At 37.8% G+C, this 22,515-nt stretch overlaps 1 protein-coding gene and 1 pseudogene across 1 annotated transcript in view; both read left to right on the plus strand.

Annotated features, from left to right (window-relative positions):
* The window catches only part of BCHE (butyrylcholinesterase), a 97,154-nt gene that overhangs the window by 36,806 nt on the left and 37,833 nt on the right, over positions 1-22,515 (plus strand). The gene's annotated exons all lie outside the window — the stretch shown is intronic.
* LOC129402719 (U2 spliceosomal RNA) lies at positions 4,093-4,175 on the plus strand (annotated as a pseudogene).

A 22,515-nucleotide genomic window follows, 5' to 3' on the forward strand; every position in this document is an offset into this window, starting at 1 on the left:
TACAGAATTCTTTTGTAGGAATAGCCTCATGTTTAAGACTTACTCCTGTCTGAGGGATAACTCCTGGAGGATACCAGGGTGAGGAGACCATCTGGACTGCCACCAATTGAATCCTGGGTGTCCTTGTTCAAGGCAAGCAATCGACCCAGAGCTCAAATGCTTCACATAAATATTTTGTTCTTTCTTAAGAAAAAAAGCCACATACATATTGAAAAGCTAGTAATTCTGGTATGTGTCCCTTAAAATGATCAAATCACTTACCATGATACTTTCCATGTTGATCCATCCACCTATATGCAAATTTCATGACTTCATCTTTTCTAACAGCTGCATAGTATTCCATTGTGTAGATGTACCAAAGTATCATGTTAAGTGAAATGAGTCAGAAAGAGAGGGACAGACACAGAAAGATTGCACTCATTTGTGGAATATAAAGTAACAGAATTGGAGATTAACACCCAAGAATAGTAGAGTACCAAGAGGAGTACTCCACAGCTTGGAAGCTGACCTCACATACTAGGTGAAGAAGCAGCTCTGATAGAGAAGGGATCACTAAGCAAAGGGTGCTTGGCGGGCCCACTAGGAATGGGAGATACAGGCTGAAAATAGACTATAGATCGATAATGAAGCCTACTTAATACTTCTGTAGCAAACCACAACACCCCAAAAGAGATAGTGAGCAAATGGGAATGCCCTGCCACAGAGGCAGGGTGGGGTGAAGGGGACAGGTTGGGGATGGTGGGAGGGATGCTGGGACTATTGGTGGTAGAAAATGGGAACTAGTGGAGAGATGGGTACTCGATCATTGTATGACTGAAACGTATGCATGAAAACCTGTAAGTCTGTAACTTTGTCTCACGGTGATTCACTAATAAAATTTAAAAAAAAGAATAAATGATCAAAAAAAATGATCAAATCAGTTATATCCCATTTCCAACTTTGATTAGCTCCCATATTTCAGAGGCATAACCCATAAAACTAAGTGTTTCTGCCCATATACTTGATAAATATAAATATTTTTGGGTTTTTTTGGACATTTTACAGTATTAAAAGGTTACTCCTGGCTCTGAACTCAGTAATTCCTACTGTCTAAGGCGAGATGGTGAGCCAGGTTCGGAGAGTGCAAGGGGTTCTGGCGGCGTCAGCACCGTCTTGCCTCCAATCTGCGCAGCCAGGTCACCCGCAGACTCAGGTATTCTGTCCGAATCTTACAAAACAGCTCGCGATGTCCAGCAGGAATCATGCATAGAGTATGTATACAAATTATTCCCACTTTATGTTTGACAATAATCAAACACTCCTTGAATTTTTAGAAGCATGTATGAATTATAAACATGTTAACAGCTAGTGAAAGAATATTTATGATTATTTAAAGCAGGAAAGACTATACAAGACAGATTTTCTTAATGAAATTCAACTAAAATCTTCATTATGAGTAAAATGCTTTAGAAATTCTTTCATTTTGGATTCAATCAACTTCTCAGATGTATATTGCAATATACAGTATAGAAATATTTGTTGTTGAGAAAAAAGTATTAAATTATTATTGTGTTCCAGATGAGAAAAACTATTAAGGGAATTTATTAGTCAAACTTCTAGAAAACAATACACACATATCTTTATATCTATATTTAAATCTCTATTTGTTTTTTTACTTTGAAACTACATTCAGTAGTGGTCAGGTCTTATTCCTGGACCTGTGCTCAGGGATGAGTCCTAGCAATGCACAGGAGAACATATGGAGCTCTAGGGATCAAACCTGTGTTGAAAAGTAAGATTTTCAATATTTTTTTCTTTTATTTTTAAATTGAATCACAGTGAAATACACAGTTATAAAGTTGTACATGATTGGGTTTTAGTTATACAATGTTCCAACAACCATCTCTCACCATCTTTCCCACCACCCACGTTCCCATGTTCCCCAGTTTCCCTCCTGCCCTTCCCCCAGCTTGCCCCTATAGCAGGCACTTTCTCCTTCCCTCCTTCTCTCCTTCTCTCTCTCCCTCTCTCTCTCTCTCTCTCTCTCTCTCTGTCTCTGTCTCTGTCTCTTTCTGTGTCTCCCCCCACCTCTCTTTCTTTCTCTCCCTTTAGGCATTAGAGTTTGCAACCCAGATACTGAAAGATAACAACAAAAACTAGTGTAAGTATTGTATAAAACAGTAATATACATCTGATCACAATCTTCAATATTATGGTTTATTTAATAAGATATCCATTTTCAGAAAATGTATTAATATTAAGAAAAATATTAAATAAGTTGCGTGCTGTTATGAAATTTTAAATTTAATAAAAAAATTCAACTGATAAGCTACAATTTAAACTTCTATTTCTCCACTTCTGCCCAGAGGAAAAAAATAATTCACAAAGATGCAGTATCATTTTTTTTCTGAAAGATTATACTGCTCTAGTCAAGCTATTTTTTCTCATTCTAATTTAAAAACAATTTTAAATAAACACAATTTTAAAAAGGAACCAATTTGATCATTCAAACAGATCAATATTTCCTTTATTTTATCTATTATTCAAATAGATTTACACAAATTAATGTTATAACAATGTGATTATATCATTATTTGGGCATCTGGTTCTAGTTCCTTTTTGCTTATTCAATTTTATAAGCATGACATAAAAGTGTAATGTTTTAGATTAAATTTACTTTCTCTATATAACATTATAAAATTTCATTCGTTTAACAAATATTTATAGATCAACAAACAGGAGCCCCTTTTAGTGGCAGAGCCTTTTCATCTGTGGAAACATAGCACAGAATAAAATGCAGACCCACACATCTCAGGAAAGTAATTCTTCACTGAAGAAAAATAACTATTTTATCATTCTTAATGTCAATAAATGGTTAACTATAGACTTGTGTGTAGTCAAATTTTAAGAACCTAATTCTATTAGAATTTCACAGAGATCTTTGCCCATGAGACAAAGATACCCGAAGTTGAATGAAAGAGAAAGTTAAGGAGATGTTCCAGGAGACATAATTCTGGATAGGTATGCAAAGGCAATAACATAAACTTGTATCACACTGGTTCAGGATTTTATTCCAAATGTGGAAAAATGTTTTTTGCCTACTTAAGTAAAGGGGAATGCTAGCAAATTTTTACTTTTATAAGATTGTACTTTTTTTCCAAGTGGAGGCTACTGAAGGGGAAAATAATAAAGATAGGGAGGTGAACTTAGATACTTAGAGTGATTCAGGCCAACAAAAGCAATAGAGTAGGGTTGTGCACTTGTAGTGAACAGACACACTGGGAGGGAAGATAATGCGGCTTAGAGATCTAGTTATTGCTTGAAGAAATATAGAGCGTGCAAAGAAAGGAAAATTTGCTGAAAGATTCCTAATTTTCTGACTTAGTTAATGTGTTAGGTGAATGACAGGGTTAAATATAAAGGTTTCATCTTTTATGTATAGTTAGAATTACAAGATACCCCTGGGGTTAGGTTGAATAATATTTGTGTGTAAATGGTTATTTGATCAGCCAAACTGGGTAAGATATGTATGTAAAGACAAACCTAATGAATGTGCTGGTCCAAGCAATACCCACTCTTTGGCAGGAAGGAATAAAATATACCTAAGTTGTAGAGTAAGGAATGACTAGAAAAGAAGAATAAATACAAAAATAGCACAAGAAATGTGTGATTTCCAAAAACAATGAAAACTCTTCAAAAAATTAAATTTGGCAAAGTAAGCACTAAAATGTCAATCACTAATGTCATCTGTGCTGATATTCCTGAAGAAATTAACATGTAGCCATCAGCTTTTTATAAGAATGAGTGTAGAGTGGAGTTAATGCCCAATTCAATCAGCTTAATCAAAGGCTGAATAAATAGCAGTACTCCTACATTATTAAAAAATAATGAGAGTAGAAACATTAATTTCAATATTCGAAATATGTAACAAATTATTTTATGATATTAAGAAACAATCTCGTGGATAATTTTTTTGTAAATATATTTGTCTTTCTTTAATCATCACCAGTGAAATAAATAAATTGAATATCCATCTTTTTCAAACTTCTGCAACTCTTTTTTTTTAGATCCATTCTGACAAAGAAATATATGACAGTTTTAACTATCGAACACATTGCTTCTCAGCCTTTTGGCTAAGATCAAATGTAGTATCAACTACCAAACATTAACTTCACTTTGACTTTTATTGATTTCTAATAATGCAAATTTTATTTAATCTTCAGCCAATCAAATAATTGCTTTCATTTCACTGTATATAATATGGTATATAAGCTCTTTATTTATAAATATATGTAAGTTTTTACTTGAAAACTCCTTGCAATTTTTAAAATGTTATTAATACTGCCTAAGAATAATTCCGGAATAAATCACTGGACTGATTCAAAAATAACTCACTTGAAATGGATTTCTCAGACTCCAACTATTTACACTTCATTAATGATATAGCAATCTGCTTATAGTGGATTCCACTAGGATTAATTAAAATATATGGTCTCTCGAACTGCGCTACTTCCTACTAGAAATCATATAAATTTTAATTAATTATGTTAATTTATTCAATAATTTGACTCCTTTCAATCTTGCTCACCTTCAGAATTCATATCCCGTCATTCATATCTAAATATTTGTCAGCAAACAGATTAATATTCCTAGAAATAAACACACAGAGAATTTGCTAAGAATTTCAAAACCAGAAACTAATTTGTTGTGTGGACTACTCTTGGCAGTGTTTGAGCACCATCAGGGTCTCTCTTGGCAGTTCCTGTGTATTGGGGTGATGTGATGCTGAGCATGGAGCCATCACATGAATTTTAGCCCCATGTTTTACCATTTTCCACATCTATTTTTCTTTAAATTTTGTCAACTGGATGCTTTTAAAGTATTCAAGTCAGAAGGGTCCTCTGGTAATGGGTGTGGTGTTAGAATGATGTCCATGAGAAACCATTATTAATAGAACTGTAAATCAAACAATAAAAATAAATTAATTTTTTTAAGTATTCAAGATTTTTTTCACAATACACATTGCTTATATGTTTGTTTGGGGGTGGTTCACACCCTGAAGTGCTCAGGGATTAAACTGTTCAGACACATGCAATCCTAACACACTACATTGTCTCTCCAGCTTAACTTTCTACACTCTTAATATTTTTCTTCATTAACTTTATTGTCTTCTTAGCATCTCTTATCTATAAATAGATTTTACTATTACTCTTTCACCAAAATTGTAGTGTTATAGCATTTTGTTTACATTGTTTGGAACTACATACTGGGTACCTATCTATTTATTGTGCAGGCAATGTAGTCAATGAATAATTTTTTCTTAGTAAATAAATAGCTGCATGAACTCCTCCCATCTGCTACTTCTCTAAAGCTGTTTAGAATTTCAGTGATGTATTTCATTTTTTCTTTCCTGAATTCTTCCGTAACTAGTTTCATGCTCATAAATGCCATTTATAAGTCTTCAAATATCTCCTACCTGTGCCTGTTGCTCAAAAAACAAACACCAGATGTATTTTAATCCTTACTTTCTCCATTCCATAATAGTAAATAGTATAACTTTACCTTAAAAATGCTTTATTTATAAATGCAAAAATAATTTATATGTGCTGTAGCAAGTTACCATGAGTATCCCACCCACACAGCAGAACCTGACAAGCATCCCGTGGCATATTCAATATGCCCAAAACAGTAACAAGTCTCACAATGGAGACATTATTGGTGCTCACTCGAGCAAATCTATGAACAATGGGACGACGTTGCTACAGAGTTTAAGATATGCTGTTATCAGAAATAAGGCAAAATGGTGCCACAATGAGATTGTTTTGTTTATGACAATAGCAATTCTTTCAGTTAATGTTATCTCCCATTAGTTTATTTTTCCTCATTGCAATTAGAATAGTTTATACATGTAAACCAGTGACTGTAACACCTCCCTTTGTGTTGCCTCCATCCTAGTTGTGCATTACCTGTGATTTATGTGATTTTTCACCTTCAGCCTTCTTGGAATATCCTTAAAATAAAACAGGAATCCACATGTGTAGGATATCATTGGTTTGTTCTTTCTCCCTTGCCATAGAGAGTTTAGGTTTATCTGGTAATAATCTCTAAACATTTTAAGACAACATTGGTATGTCCTGTTTCTCTTGCCATAAGGAGCTTATATTTATCGGGTCACACCCATCAAAGTACTCCTGAGTCACTCCCATTCCTTTGTCTATCTGTAACCACTTCTCTATACTCTCTTCCCGATCCAGTTAATCAGCTTGTCCCCTAATCAGACTCTGTTAATTTGTAAGGTCAGATCTTTCTAGGACACTGAACTTGTATTGTAAGTTAATACTGCCTTTCTTCTCTCCTTGTCTCTTTTGAATAATTTACTTTAAAGCAATGTCCTTTTTGTATGGACAAAGAAAGACAGTTGTTAATATGCTTTGGTAACATGGGATTTAATTGGCTTCAAATATTATTCACTCTCAGGCATCTGCTTTCTCGACTTAAGCCTCAGCTGCCCTTACTTCCTAGCACCCCCAAAAGCAGTGTCCTGACGAGGGACGGGACGGACCCAGGGCAAGCAGTGAGTTATGTGTTACCCTGGCATCAAGATAGGCCTGGCCAAAGTGCCTAATGCTTAACTATAAGTTAAGAGCTTGGTCATGGACATGTCATGTCATGATCCAAAAGCAATGATGAGACTAGGACCCTGCTAGGAATAGGGAAGACTAATCTGGCCTGAGCACTGTAGTCTGAGATTGAGATGACCCCAGGAAAGCAATTCTATAAGCTTAATGCATCTCTTGCTATGTCCATACAAAATGATTAATATTATGATTACTTATATGTTAGTTACACACCCATGGGATTCCGCTCTTGGGTGGGTGTCCTGCTGAAAGAGAATCTGTCCTAGAAGAAGCATCCCCTGAGGGAAAGAACTTTACCCTTATTGATTGTGACCACACCTATGTGTAAACCCCAACCCCACATTCTGGGAGATTTAACTAGGCTGTGAGAGTGGGCTGGGGGCCGGCCAGTCCCAGGGCCAGATCTGGAGAAGCTAGATGGAGATCCAGATCCAAAGGAGAAGGAGAATGAAGTAGAATGGGGGAGAAAGAAGCAGGAGGAGAATCAGAGGAGAATGGAGTTGGGAATGGAATAAACTGCAACTGAGACCAACCAGCCTGGCCCTCGTTCCTTCCTTCGCCTGCCTCGTCATCGCCATCAACCTCCCCCGGGGTGAGGGAAGCAGCTGGAGACTACCGAATGTGGGCGGCGAGAGAGATAGAGCACCGCTGCCCTGTGCCCTGTGCCTGAGGTGTGGTGCCCCGCTCGGCCCCCTCGCCCTTTTTTTTTTTTTTTTTTTTGCACACATATGCACTCCAGTTGAGAAATATTGGTCTTGACAATAATTTTTCTGTGATTCTTTAGTTTATCTAGTCAAAAATATCATTTTTCTCACTATTGAAAAGTTTCTGTATGGTGTCTTCAGAAATCTTTATTCTTTTTCTTTTTTAATATAGTCCAACCAGATCATTTATGGAGGGCTTAAGGCGTAGTGAAAGGGCTGCCTGTTTGTCTTGCACACTGCAAACCCAGGGTACATTCTCCAGTGTCTGGAGACCCGGTATGTAGACCCTAGAGCCTGCAGGAATGATTTCTGAGGGCAGAGCAAGGAGTAACTCCTGAATATGCCAGGTGTGTCTAAAAAGCAAAGCAAAAAAAGTCTGGTTATATATATATATATATATATATATATATATATATATATATATATATAAAAGGTGGGTGTTAAGTCATAAGAACAGGATGCTTTGCCTTATCACCAACATTCGTCTCCCCACACTTCCATCCTAAAGGAAAATTCCTGATTTATCTCATAACAAACAGAAATATGTCACAAATGTTTTCTTTCAAATTACTCAGACAAAACAGTCAATTAGAAATTTGAAAAAGGAAGAAAGAAAAGAATCAGTGATGGAGAGATAGTCAAGCGGGTAAACCTGTTTACTTTGCATATGACCCACCTGGGTTTGATCCCTGGCACCCCATATGGTCCACTGAGCTCTATCAAAAGTGAACCCTGAGCTTGGAGCCAGGGATCTGAACAAAGCTGGGTGTGGTCAGTTTTTTTTAAATAGTAACATGGAAATAGCAAAAAAATCATCATAACAGTAAATACATGTTTATATATAAAAATATAATTTGCAAGGATATGTACATCTGAAAATTGTGCTTCCAAAAATATATCAGAGTATGAATTAGTTTTCAAGTAACTCAAAATGTATTTAATTACTTTTCAATAAAAACAATAAAATAAAATTTTAGATGAAACTGGAAAATTACACCTTAATATGGCTTCCTTAATTTCTTTCACCTACTTTTTTTTTTACTTTAAGATTAAAGTAAAAAAAGTTCAATGAATCAGAGAAATATATCTTAGAGGAAGAGACTTGATTTTGAGGTTCACATTTAATTATAATTGACTAGGTAGTTTACTTCTTTATCCTTTTCTCAAATAAAATCTGTTTTATGTCTTCACTATGGATGCTTGGCCAATATTAATTTGTATTTCACTGTGGAAATTGACACCATAATTTTTATCTTTGTCATAATAATTTTCAAATATTCTGTATTTTCTTGACATTGGGACATAACTGTAAACACTCTAGGTAGATATTTTTATGCTTTCCTATACATATTCCATGAAAATTGCATTAATATATCAATTTTGCCAAAAAGCAAATGATTGGAGAATTTAGAGTAATTTCCCAGGAGTAATACATTGATAGAACTTTTTTTTTTAATTGAAACACTATGTGGAAAGTTACAAAGCTTTCAGGCTTAAGTCGCAGTTACATAATGCTCGAACAACTATCCCTTCACCAGTGCACATATTCCACCACCAAGAACCACAGTAAACCTCCCCCACACACCCACCACCCAGCCCCCCACCCCGCCTGTATAGCTGATAAATTTCACTTTACTTTCTCTATTTATTTTGATTATACTCAAACAAAAATTCACTATTATTGTTTGGAGTTTTCCCCACCAGAGTCGTACCTGCTAGAAAGGAAGCACTTGATAATTTGTTTTCCATTGCTGAGAATGAAGAGATATAAGATTGTGTGGCCACAATAGCAGCCGGGAGATTTTGGGATTTCTGTATTTTAGTATTTTAGTAACTAAGTCCAGAGAATTTCTGTGAGAAATTGCATCATTGCTAGCTAGTTCCTCTCTGCTACTTTATATTCCACGTATGAGTGCAATCTTTCTATGTCTGTATCTTTCTTTCTGACTCATTTCACTCAACATGATACTTTCCATGTTGATCCACTTATATGCAAATTTCATGACTTCATGTTTTCTAACAACTGAATAGTATTTCATTGTGTAGATATACCAAAGTTTCTTTAACCAGTCATCTGTTTTTGAGCACTCCATTTTTTTCCAGATTGTGGCTATTGTAAACAGTGCTGCAATGAACATAGAAATGCAAATGTCATTCCTACTATACCTTTTTGCCTCTCCGGGATATATTCCCAGGAGTGGTATTGCTGGGTAAAACGGGAGCTCGATTTCTAATTTTTTGAGAATCGTCCATATAGTTTTCCAAAAGGGCTGAACAAGTCGACATTCCCACCAGCAGTGAAGAGTCCCTTTCTCCCCATATCTGGGCTCACACTGGTTGCTTTTGGTTTTTTGGATGTGGGCGAGTCTCTGTGGTGTGAAATGGTATCTCATTGTTATTTAATCTGCATCTCCCTGATGATTAGTGATGTCACGAATTTTCTCACGTGCCTCTCAGCCATTCAGATTTCTTATTTGGGAAAGTTTCTGTTCATTTCATCACCCCATTTTTTGATTCGGTCAGCAGTTTTCTTCTTGTGGAGTTCAACCAGTGCCCTGTATATCCTTGATCATGATCATGATCATGATAGCCCATTAATCACAGATTTCTCGGGCGGACCCAGTAACATCTCATTTCGTCCTTTCCCTCAGATCTTAGAAGTCCATCTGGACTTGGCCCTCCGAATGATGTTGCACTGGGGGCTCTTAAGGGTCTTAAATGAGATCCAGCTTGTTACTGGATTTTGCATATAAATACACCATAGGGAGCTTGCAAGGCTGTCCCATGTAGGCAGGAAACTCTCAGAAGACTGCAAGTTTCTCCCAAAGGGAGAAGTAAGCTAAAGATATCGCATGACTGCTTGAGGCCTCACGTGATTCTGAGAGCTTGCTTTTAAGTCTCTCTCTAGATGTTGGCCGTTGATGGGATTACACACACCTGGGTTCCTCTGCCGGTACCTTCATGCATGAGGCCTGTCCGAACATGTGGAGAGGGGCCTCCAGCATGGCTGTAGCTAGGTTCGGGTGGTCCCCGGCCGCTGAGAGCTCTGCTCCGTGTGGGGAGGGAAGCTGGAGCCCATCCCCTCCGAGGGGCCCCAAGGAAGACAGCCAGGCGTGCGGGCAAGGGACTCTCCTTGATATCAACCCCTTATCAGATGGGTATTGGGTAAATACCTTTCCCATTCTATAGGCTGTCTTTTACTTTGGTCACTGTATCTTTTGAGGTGCAGAAGCTTCTTAGTTTAAGGTAGTCCCATTTATTTATCTCTGTTTTCACTTGCTTGGCCAGTGGCGTTTCAGCTTTGACCGTTGGCTACAATGTTGTGAAGGTTTTGCGAACCTTGTCTTCAGTGTACCTTATGGATTGTGGTCTGATATTGAGGTCTTTAATTCATTTTGATGTGACCTTTGTACTTGGTGATAGGTGGAGATCTGACTCCATTTTTTTTGCATATAGCTGTCCAGTTTTGCCAGCACAATTTGCTAAACATGCTTTCCTTGCTCCACTTCATATTTCTTGCTCCCTTATCAAAGATTAGGTGATCATATATTTGGGGAGGTGTGTCAGAATATTCAACTCTGTTCCATTGGTCTGCAGCTCTGCCTTTGTTCCAGTACCATGCGTATTTTTTTTCTTTTTGGGTAACACCCAGCAATGCACAGAGGTTACTCCTGGATCTGCACTCAGGAATCACCCCTGGCGGTGCTCAGGGGATCATATGGGATGCTGGGAATCGAGCCCGGGTCGGCCGTGTGCAAGGCAAACACCCTCCCCACTGTGCTATCGCTCCAGCCCCAACCATGCTGTTTTAATTACTACTGCTTTGTAGTAGAGTTTGAAGTTGGGTAGGTTGATTCCCCCCATTATCTTTTTCCCAAGAATTGAGTTAGCTATTCATGGGGGCTTATTGTTCCATATGAATTTCAGGAGCGCTTGCTCCATTTCTTGAAGATTGTCAAGGGTATCTTTATAGGGATCGCATTGAATTTGTACAATGCTTTGGGGAGTATTGCCATTTTAATAATATTAATTCTTCCAATCCATGAGCAAGGAATATCCTTCCATTTCCTCATGTCTTCTTTTATTTCCTGAAGTAGCATTTTGTAGTTTTCATTATACAAGTCCTTTGCCTCCTTAGTTAAGTTGATTCCGAGGTATTTGATCATTTGAAACACAATTGTGAACGGGATTGCTTTTATTAAGTCACTTTCTTCTCTCTCATTATTTGCGTATAAGAAATCCATGGACATTTGGGTGTTGATTTTATAGCCTGCAACTTTATTATACAAGTCATTTGTTTCTACGTTTTTCTTGGTAGAGGTTTCAGTGTTCTCTATATATAGTATCATATCGTCTGCAAATAGTGAGAGTTTGATTTTTTCCTTTCCAACCTGAATGCCCTTAATACCTTTTTCTTGCCTAACCGCTATTGCAAGTACTTCCAGTACTATATTGAACAGGAGAGGAGAGAGTAGGCATCCATGTCTCAATCTGATCTCAGAGGGAAGGCTCTTAGTTTTTCCCCATTGAGGGTGATGTTGCCTTGCTGTAGGCTTGTAGTAGATGGCTCTGACTATATTGGGAAAAGTCTCTTCTATACTCATTTTGGCACGAATTTTCATCATAAATGGGTGCTGGATATTGTAAAATGCTATCTCTGCATCTATTGATGTGATCAAATCCAAGAATTTATCCATTTCTTCTAGGTTCTCTTGTTTAGTGGCATACAGCATTTCAAAGTAGTCTCTGATAATCTTTTGAATTTCTTTGGTTTCTGCTGTGATGTCCCACTTTTCAATTCTGATTCTGTTTATAAGGGTTCTCTCTCTCTCTCTCTTTCTTTGTGGGTCTTGCTAATGTTTTATCAATCTTGTTTACTTTGAAGAACCAGCTCTTGGTTTCATTGATCTTTCAGATTGTCTTTTGGTTTTCCATGTCGTTGATTTCTGCCCTAAGTTTTATTAACTCTTTTCTTCTACCTCGTTTGGGTCCTTTTGTTGGTGCTTTTCTAAGACCTTAAGCTGAGAAGTCAAGTTATTTATGTGGGCCCTTTCTTCCTTCCTGAGATATGCTTGCAGAAATATAAATTGTCCCCTTAACACAGCTTTAGCTGCATCCCACAGGTTCTGGTAGCTCGTGTCTTCATTCTCATTTGTTTCCAGGTACCTTTTAATTTCATCCTTGATTTCCTTCCTGACCCACTCATTGTTCAGCATCGAGTTGTTTAATTTCCAGGTGTTTGATTTGCTTTTCTGGGTCTGTGTGTGATTAACTTCTATCTTCAGTGCATCATGGTCTTAAAAGATAGCTGTTACAATGTCTATCTTGTTGATTCTATTGAGGTATGCTGTGTGGCCCAGCGCATGGTCTATTCTGGAAAATGTTCCATGTGCACTGGGAAAGAATGTGTATTCCTTTTTGGGGGGATATAAAGCCCTGTGTAGATCTATTAGCCCTATCTCTTCTATTTCTTCCTTCAAAGCCAGTATTTCCTTGGTGGGTTTTAATATTCTTGATCTATCCAGGGGTGATAGGGCAGTGTTGAAGTCTCCAATTACTATAGTGTTTCTCGAGATGTCCTTCTTAAGGTCTGCTAGCAGTTGTTGTAGGAATTTGGCTGGTCCCTTATTGGGTGCGTACACATTTATGAGTATGATTTCTTCCTGCTGTACATATCCCTTGATGAATAAAAAATGGCCTTCCCTATCCTTTCTAATCTTTTTCAACCTGAAATCTGTTATCCGATACTAGTAAGGCCAGCCCAGCTTTTTTGAGAGAGTTGTTTGCTTGCAGTATTGTTTTCCATCCTTTGACTTTGAGTCTGTGTTTGTTCTGGTTATTCAGATGAGTTTCTTGCAGGAAGCAAAATGTTGAGTTCAGTCTGTGAATCCATTTAGCCACTCTGTGTCTCTTAATTGGTGAATTTAGACCATTGACATTAAGAGAGATTATTGTTATAGGATTTTGTACCATCTTTCTGTAAGGGTTTGTTGTACTTGTAGAGGTTCTTCTTGTCTTACAATTGCTCATTCCGTCCTTCTTTTAGGTTTGGTTTTGAGTGAATGAAGTTCCTGAGCTTTCGTTTATCCCCAAAATAGTGTATCATTCCTTCAAGTTTGAATGAGAGTTTAGCCTGATAAAGTATTCTTGGTGAAGGGTTCATTTCATTGAGTTTTTTTACTATATCCCACCACTGCCTTTGGGCTTGGAGGGTTTCCTCTGATAGGTCTGCTGTGAATCTAAGTGGTGTTCCTTTCTATGTCATTTCCTTCTTCGACCTTGCTGCCTGCAGTATTGTGTCTCTATGGATGACGTCCATCATTGTAACTATGATATGTCTTGGGGTTTTTCTGTTAGGATCTATGAAGGGTGCCTTGAATCTGGACACCCGCAGTGTCCAGCTCTGGGAAGTTTTCACCAATGATTTGTTTGACTGTGGCTTTTTCATTGGGGTTGGTTCCCTGTCCTTCTGTTACTCTGATCATTCTAATGTTATTCCTCTTGAGATCATCCCCTAGGACTCTGAATCACCCTAGAGCTATTTTGAGGTCTCTTCCCAATGTTTGCTGTTGCCTGTAGGCTTCTACAGCTCATCTTCAAGCATACTGATTCTGTCTTCCGCTGCAGTCATTCTTTTGTTGAGGCCAGCCAGAGAGTTTTTGATTTCATCTAGCGAATCCTTCATTTCTTTTTTGTAGGCTTTTTTATTTCTGCTCTCATTTCTTCTCGTATTTAGTTGGCTGTCTGTTTTACTGTTAGTGTCAGGTCCTCATTTAAGTTGCCAATCTTTGTATTGAGTTCATTGAACATCTTGAGGATTTGAACTCTGAATTCTTTATCAGAGAGCTGAAGTTTGCAGGAAATGCCTATGAGGTTTCTGGACTCCTTTCATCATCCTCTGCTTGTGTTGGGGATTTGTGCTGTTTCTTCATGTTACTGTGGTGGTATGGAAGAGGGACCTGAAGATCAGTATCCCTATTCCCTCTTGTTGCAAAAAAGTATTCTGGATGGTCTCGGTCAATGGCGATTGCCTTTTTATTTTCCACTTCTAGGACATGGCCTCCTACTCAGATGTTCCTTTAATCCTTATATGAAGTCTTGTGTTTTATAGTCCTACTGTTTATGAATAGCTAGTATGTTACTCTTTTGTCTAGGCCACAGCCCCTGATGATTAATCCACAGCCCTTTCCCACTACCGAACTGTTGCTTGAGGGGTTGGGGGTGGCGATCCGGCCACTAGGCCGGCAGTCCGGAGGGGAGGAAAGGCTGGGGTGCTCAGGGTCAGAGGAGCAGGCTGGGATCTGATAGCACTTTTAATGACTAATTGCATTTCTCCACGTTTGTTGGTATTACTGTTTTAATTATGTTTCCAGAAATAACACTTGGAAGGAACTTCTATTATCACTAACAGAAAATGTTGCAAAACATAAGATGCATATGTTAAGAGCACTCCTCATCTTTAGAGCGGTTCTTGTATCAGAACAATAGTACAGCAGACATGGCAGTTATCTTGCTTATGGAAGATGATACCTGGTACCCTAAATAATCCCAAGAGCCCCACCAAGTGTGATCCTTAAGCACAAAGACAGAACTAAACCACAGACACCACTGGGTGTGTCCCGGTTCCCCTCCCCCCACTAAACAACAACAAAATGTCTATTTTCATGATAGAGAAAATAAACTTTTATTTCACTTTTAAGATTAATGACCTGTAAACTTTTAATTTAAAATATTGTACTAATATTTACATTATTTTAATGTAAATATAATTTGTTTAATATGTGATATGACTATAACAAAATATGTCTAAAATATATTTTGTGTAATATATATAACATGTTCCTTATAGAAAAATAAATATTTTTGCATTTTAATAATAAAATGTTATATTATTTAATTTAAAATATGACTTCAATTATTTATCATGACCTGTGAGACATAATTTTGCATGAAATATATTTAATATTATTTAGTGAAGATTACTTTTATGTTCACAGTGATTTACTGGTGTATATATCTGAAAATCATTCTTCCCAAGAGATATGATCTACTAATAGAAGTATATCTTAGTATTGCACTTTAAGTTCATAATTATTAAATATTGCTTCCAGGGATAAAATATTGATGTGCATTAGTATAGTGCATCTACCTATGACAGTAAAAAAAATCTATCAATCTAAATGAATTTTTGTATATCAGTGACTGTAATTACTTCTTTACTACTTTAAATAAGTAATGAAAAAATAATGAGATAAATTTTATTTAGTGTAAATTAGCAAATCACTTAGAAGTCACATTCTTCATTGACACCAAGGTAGAACTGAAGGAATTTACTGAGCCATATTTAGCCTCTATGAGGATGACTCACAATGATTCTCCTCATGTTGATATTTCTAGATAAAATTTAAAAAATAATGTTCTAGAACATAGTACGGTGATCAGGCCTTTGTCTTTCACTGCTGTCCTTCTGTCAGTCGCTGGCACCACTTAGGATTCCCACTCCCTTTCAAGAGTGATTTTCAAGCACAGAGATCAAAAGAAGCCTGAACACTGCCCACAAAATAAAAATCTCAAAATTAATTATCCTAAAAGTCATCAGTACAAAGAGGTGAGATTTTAAAAGTTATCAGTACAAAGAGGTAAGATTTTCCTTATCTAGATTAATGCACAATTCCTTTCCATGACACAGATATATTTGATTTTGCAGCTTGTCATTTATTTACAAGATTTTATCTACTTAATTTTTTATTATTTCATGTTGGTGTTTTTTTTTCCTTTTCCTCCCACTTTTTTTGAACATCAAGGTTTACAAAGTCATTTATGATAAATTGTTACAGACACATATTCCAATACCAATCCCACCGCCACTGTCACCTTCCCTCCACCATTATCTCTGTTTTCTGGACCACCATAAAAGCCTATCTCATAACAGGTCCATAGCTGGTCCAAAGCAGGCCCTGTTTATAAAAGAAATCACTACCTAAATTTATATCTAGTAATTAATTTATTTATTAGGATTATTTACTAATTAATTAATTGATCAATTTATTGTTATTTTCTTTTTTGCCTATAGAGAAATTCTTGTGTACACTAGACAATAAAAATTGAAGGTAAGAATAGCTAGCAAATTTCAGAAAAAACATCAATTGAATAATCTTTTTTGTGAATGAAAAATAAAATCAACAGAATACTGGTCACCTGTATAGTCAGAGATATACAGACTATATCTCTGTATAGAAGTTTTATTAAAATATGAAATATGTTTTTCAGAAAGATAAATTATATTTGAAGTATAGTATATATAATATATATTTAATTGTACCACTGTGAGATACACATTTACAAATCCGTTCATGATTGGGTTTCAGTCATACAATACTCAGGGTTCAGGATCCCTGAAGGTGAGCTGGTGGAGTAGGTGAAAAAACCCGAGCAAACTTTTCAGGTGTTGAAGGAGAGCTCTGCTTTGTTTATTTATTTATTTATTTATTTATTTATTTATTTATTTATTTTCTGTCTATATATTCATTTCTACTTATGTATCTAACTTATGCCTTCATTACAGCAGGAGATTAGGAAGAAGATTTCTGTCTTGCTTACTGTGGCTGCACAGAATTAAAAGTAAGTTGCTCAAGCATAGCATGTAGGGGTCACACATACAGCTCATAAATTGCGTCAAATTAGCACAAAGGGTTCATTAGACATTGATTTATATCTAACTCTCATCATCATCATCACCATCCCATTGATCATCGATTTTCTTGAGCAGTCTCAGTAACATCTCCATTTGCTTAGCCCTGAGATTTTAGAAACCTCTCTTTACTTGTCCTTCCCAACGGTGCTGTATTGGAGGCTCCTTCAGGGTTAGAAGAATGAGACCCATCATTGTTACTGGTTTTGGCATTTGGATATGCCACAGTGAGATTGCCAGGCTCTCCTATGTGGACAGGAAACTCTCAGTAGCTTGCCAGGTTTTCCAAGAGGGAGAACAAGGCTATAAGATGAGCTGGATTTTATAGTCTCTGAATGTTGGCCTTTGATAGGATTACAGGTGGTGGAGGGGGGGGCTGTCGCAGTGGGGGGGAGCTGAGGAGGAGGGGCAGGGTGACAGTTTCTGTGTGTGACCGCCTAGCTACTGGAAAATGGGGGATCTGGACAGAAGAGCCTAGTCCCAATCTGAGCAGGCTTGGAGATCTCAGCCCCAGGTCCCACACACCTGAGTTCCTCTGCCGGTTCCTTCATGCATGAGGCTCGTCCGAACTCATCAGAGTCTCTTACCCTCACATCTGGCTGTCTTCACCGGGACTCCTCGGTGGAGGTGGGTTGAGTTTCCCTTCCCACCCTGAGCAGAGCCCTGGCAGCCGAAGCAATGTCAAAGCACAGTATTACCTTTTGCACACAGATCATATATTTGATTTATCTTCAAAATAATCTTTGTTGTCAAAATTTCTCAACTGGCCAGTGACTTGTGTAAATACATCATTATTATACCAGGCCAAGTAGCAAAACGGTACTGGATTCTCAACTACCAAAAAAGGGGAGGGAAGCTGATAGAACCATCCTCCAAATTGATAAAGTATTTTGTCATGTGTTATCAATAGCTTGGATTGAAGAGCAAAAGAAGCACTGAAATAAATTCAGAGAATATTCTTGTCAACATTTTATGTATTGCTGTATGCCCAAGGTTATTCAAGAGAAAAGAAAAGAAGGGAGCTTCTGAAAGCTATCCCTGACTTCAGCATCGGCCGGGTGATAAATATTACAAATATTTCAGTAACCACTGACAGCCATAAAGAGACCTGGAAAATAACTTGACATAATCTTTTGCTATTTAATTAAAATAATGCAATGCAGATTAATGATTAGTCATAAAAGAGCAATGCTTTGGGACTATCCATTCTTTTCTATCAGGATATTCCTGAGTATTACAGGGAACAGTGAGTGAAGAACTTGATCTGAACTTGAGGTTAGAATGATTTTTTCAAAGAGCGGTCAGATGAATAAAAATCAGATGTGAATCATATGACTTTTGCCCAAAAGAAAAAAAATAATTAGAAGGAAGAAATTATATGGATTTTGTCAAAACAATTCCATTTTTTTTCATCCAACATAGTTGGCTCTCTCTACCTACTGAGATACTGTCTATGAAGAGTTGTGCTAAAGATTTTAAGAAATAGGCATGGGCTGGGGACATAGCTAAAGAATGCTGTACTGCATGCCTGCATGCAGGAAGGAGTCCTGAATTTGACCCATAGCACCACATGGTTCTTTGAGTATTGCTGGGACCCTCTCAGATCCCAAGAACTGCCAGAAGTGAACCCTAATCAATAAGCCTGACTCCAAGCACCATTCAGTAGCCCCCCAAACAAAAACCAAACCAAAACCACACCATGTACCTAGGAAGGCAAGCAACACAAGCTGCCCAGTTGTGTAATGGTTGGTGGCAGAACCTGTACTTGAACTCTAAGTCCTCCCCCCCTGCTCCACCATTGACAACCACAAGAAAAACCCTTTCAGCTCCTAAAGGCACAACAGAATTTCCCTCAAAAGGAATAAAGTTGGTATCTTACAATAGATACATCAATTCAACTCTCAGGCAAAGGTTGGTAGCATCACTGATTAGAATGGGAGCCTCAGAATGCGGCAGCTCTGCTTCATCCACGCTGGGTTGTCTGTCTGTGACAAAGGCCCTTTCCTGTAACAGACATGGACTCAGACCCTAGACATGAAGTGCCAGTAAAGTAGGCCCCTAAAGAAGGAAAGCTGGGGATACATTCAGGTGACACCACAACAGACCCCTTGGGAGAGCTATAGCAGAGCCCCTCAAGTCCTGTGGCTCTGAGCTCTTTTTCTGGGGCAATTAAGAGATAGGTTCTAATTAATTCAGCCTAAGGTGAAACACCTTAGCAGAAAGAATAAAAACAGAAAGCACCCCAGCCACGCCCCCCCCCAAGGACTGCCACCCTTGGCCAGCATAGTGACCCCAAGCATTGCAGCCGCCGTCCTCTCTTCAGGCACAGGTGTGTGCTATTGTAGGGAAGTGGGCGTGGCCTAATTGTCAGGGGCGTGGCCCAGGCAGAAGTGGGCGTGGCTTCTTTTGCAGTAGGCCGCAGATATTTTCCAGCACCAAGCAATCTGTTGTTACATCTCAGCCTTTATTACCTATGTGCCTGAGTAACGTGCTAACTATCCAAAGAACAGTAAGGTAATAAGCCAGTAGTCTATCCTAATTTCACCCAAACACCAATAAATACAAGTACCCATGCAAAGCCCAATGGAGAAGAACACATTCTCCGAAAGCATCTTAGTCCTCACCAAAGGATTAGAGGAACATCTGAGAGAAAGGACATGTTCTAGAAGGGGATAATAAAAAGGTTACTATCATTCACCAATGCCATCCAGATTCCTGTTTTGCAACAAAAGGGAATAGGGATAGTGAACTTGAAGGTCCCTCTTCCATACTACCACAACAACATGAAGAAACATCGCAAATCCCTACCACAAGGAGAGGACAATGAAAGGAGTCCAGAAGCCTCAACAGCCATTTCCTCCAAATTTGAGCTCTCCGACAAAGAATTCAGAGTGGAAGTGCTGAAGATGTTCAATAAACTCAACGTAAAGATTGACAAGGTATCCATTAAATTAAAGGGGGGCCTGACAGAAACAATACAACAGATAGCCAACAAAATACGGGAAGAAATGAGAGCAGAAATAAAAAAGCTCCAAAAAGAAATGTCACGAATGAAGGACTCAATAGATAAAACCAAAAACTCAGAGGGTGCCCTCAACAATAGAATGACTACAGCAAAAGACAGAATCAGTGAGCTTGAAGATGAGTGGCAGGCAGCCTACAGGCAACAACAAACCATGGGAAGAGACCTCAAAATAGCTCTAGGGTGATTCAGAGTCCTAGGGGATGATTTCAAGAGGAACAACATTAGAATCATTGGAGTACCAGAAGGACAGGGAAGCAACCCCAATGAAAAAGACACAGTCAAAGAAATCATTGAGGAAAAGTTCCCAGAGCTGGACAATGCAGGCATCCAGATTTAAGGGAACCAAAGAGTGTCAGCTAAAAGAGACCCTAACAGAAAAACCCCAAGACATAACATAGTTAGAATGATGGATGTAATGGATAGAGACACAATACTGCAAGCATCAAGGTCAAATAAAGAAATCACATACAAAGGAGCACCCCTTAGATTCACAGCAGACCTATCAGAGGAAACCCTCCAAGCCTGAAAAAACTCAATGAAATGAACGCTTCAGCAAGAATACTTTATCAGGCTAAACTCTCATTCAAACTCGAAGGAATGATACACTATTTGGGGGATAAACGACAGCTCAGGAACTTCATTCACTCAAAACAAACCTAAAGAAGGACTAAAGGGGCTATTGTAAGACAAGAAAAATCCTTACAAGCACAACAAACACTTACAGAAGGATGGTGCAAAATCCAATAACAATAATCTCTTTCAATGATAATCATCTAAATTCACCAATTAAGAGACACAGAGTGGCTAAATGGATTCACAGACAGAACCCAACATTCTGCTGCCTGCAAGAAACACATCTGAATAACCAGAACAAATACAGACTCAAAGTCAAAGGATGGAAAGTAATACTGCAAGCAAACAATTCCCTCAAAAAAGCTGGGTTGGCATTACAAGTATCAGACAACATAGATTTCAGGTTGAAAAAGATTAGAAGGAATAGTGAAGGCCATTTTTTATTAATCAAGGTATATGTACAGCAGGAAGAAATCACACTCCTAAACGTGTATGCACCCAATTAGGGACCAGCTAAATACCTATAACAACTGCTAACAGACTTTACGAAGGCCATCTCGAGTAACACAATAGTAGTTGGAGACTTCAACATCGCCCTATCACCTCAGGATAGATCAAGAAGATTAAAACTCATTAAGGAAATTCTGGCTTTGAAGGAAGAAATAGAAGAGATATGTCTAATAGATCTATAAAGAGCATTGTATCCCCAAAAAAGAGTACACATTCTTTTCCAGTGTACATGGAACATTTTCCAGAACAGACCGTGTGCTGGGCCACACAACATACCTCAACAGAATCAGGAAGGTAGACATTGTATCAGCTATTTTTTTAGAGCATGATGCACTGAAGATAGAAGTTAATCATGTACAGACGCAGAAAACCAAATCAAAGACCTGGAAATTAAAAAACTGCATGTTGAACAATGAGTGGGTGAGGAAGGAAATTAAGGACAAAATCCAAAGGTACTTGGAAACAAATGATAATGAAGACACGAGCTGAGCTACCAGAACCTGTTGGACACAGCTAACGCTGTGTTAAGAGGAAATTTATAGCTCTGTAAGCATATCTCAGGAAGGAAGAAAGGGCTCACATAAATGACTTGACTTCACAACTCAAAAACTTAGAATAGGACCAACAAAAGGAGCCCAAACCAGGCAGAAGGAAAGAGATAATAAAACTTAGAGCAGAAATCAACGACATGGAAACCCAGAAGAAAATCCAAAAGATCAATGAAACCAAGAGCTTGTTCTTAGAGAAAATAAATAAGATTGATAAACCACTATAAAAACTCGCAAAGAGAGAGAGAGAACCCTTATAAGCCGAATCAGAAATGAAAAGTGGGATATCATAACAGAAACAAAGAAATTCAAAAGATCATCAGACTACTTTGAAAATCTGTATGCTACAAAACAAGAGAACCTAGAAGAAATGGATAAATTCCTGGATTCCTATAATCTCCCAAGGCTGAGTCAAGAAGACTTGGAATATGTGAACAGTCCTATTAATATCAAGGAAATTGAAATGGTAATCAAAAATCTTTCCAAACACGAATGCCTGGTTCCAGATGAATTTACTAGCGAATTCTTCCAAACATTTAAAGAGAACCTATTGCCAGTACTTCTCAAGCTTTTCCAGTAAATTGAAGAAACAGAAACCCTCCCAAACAGTTTCTATGAGGCTCACATCTCCCTAATACCTAAAGCAAACAAAGACACCACAAAAAATAAAGAAAACTACAGTCCTATATCCCTGATGAGCACAGATGCAAAGATTCTCAACAAAATATTAGTAAACAGATTTCAACAACTCATCAAAAAGATCATACACCACGACCAACGGGGATTAACCCTGGGATGCAAGAGTGGTTTAACATTGGGAAATGAATCAACATAATCCATCATATCA

The sequence above is a fragment of the Sorex araneus genome, chromosome 2 (assembly GCF_027595985.1).
Source record: "Sorex araneus isolate mSorAra2 chromosome 2, mSorAra2.pri, whole genome shotgun sequence".
NCBI lineage: Eukaryota > Metazoa > Chordata > Mammalia > Eulipotyphla > Soricidae > Sorex > Sorex araneus.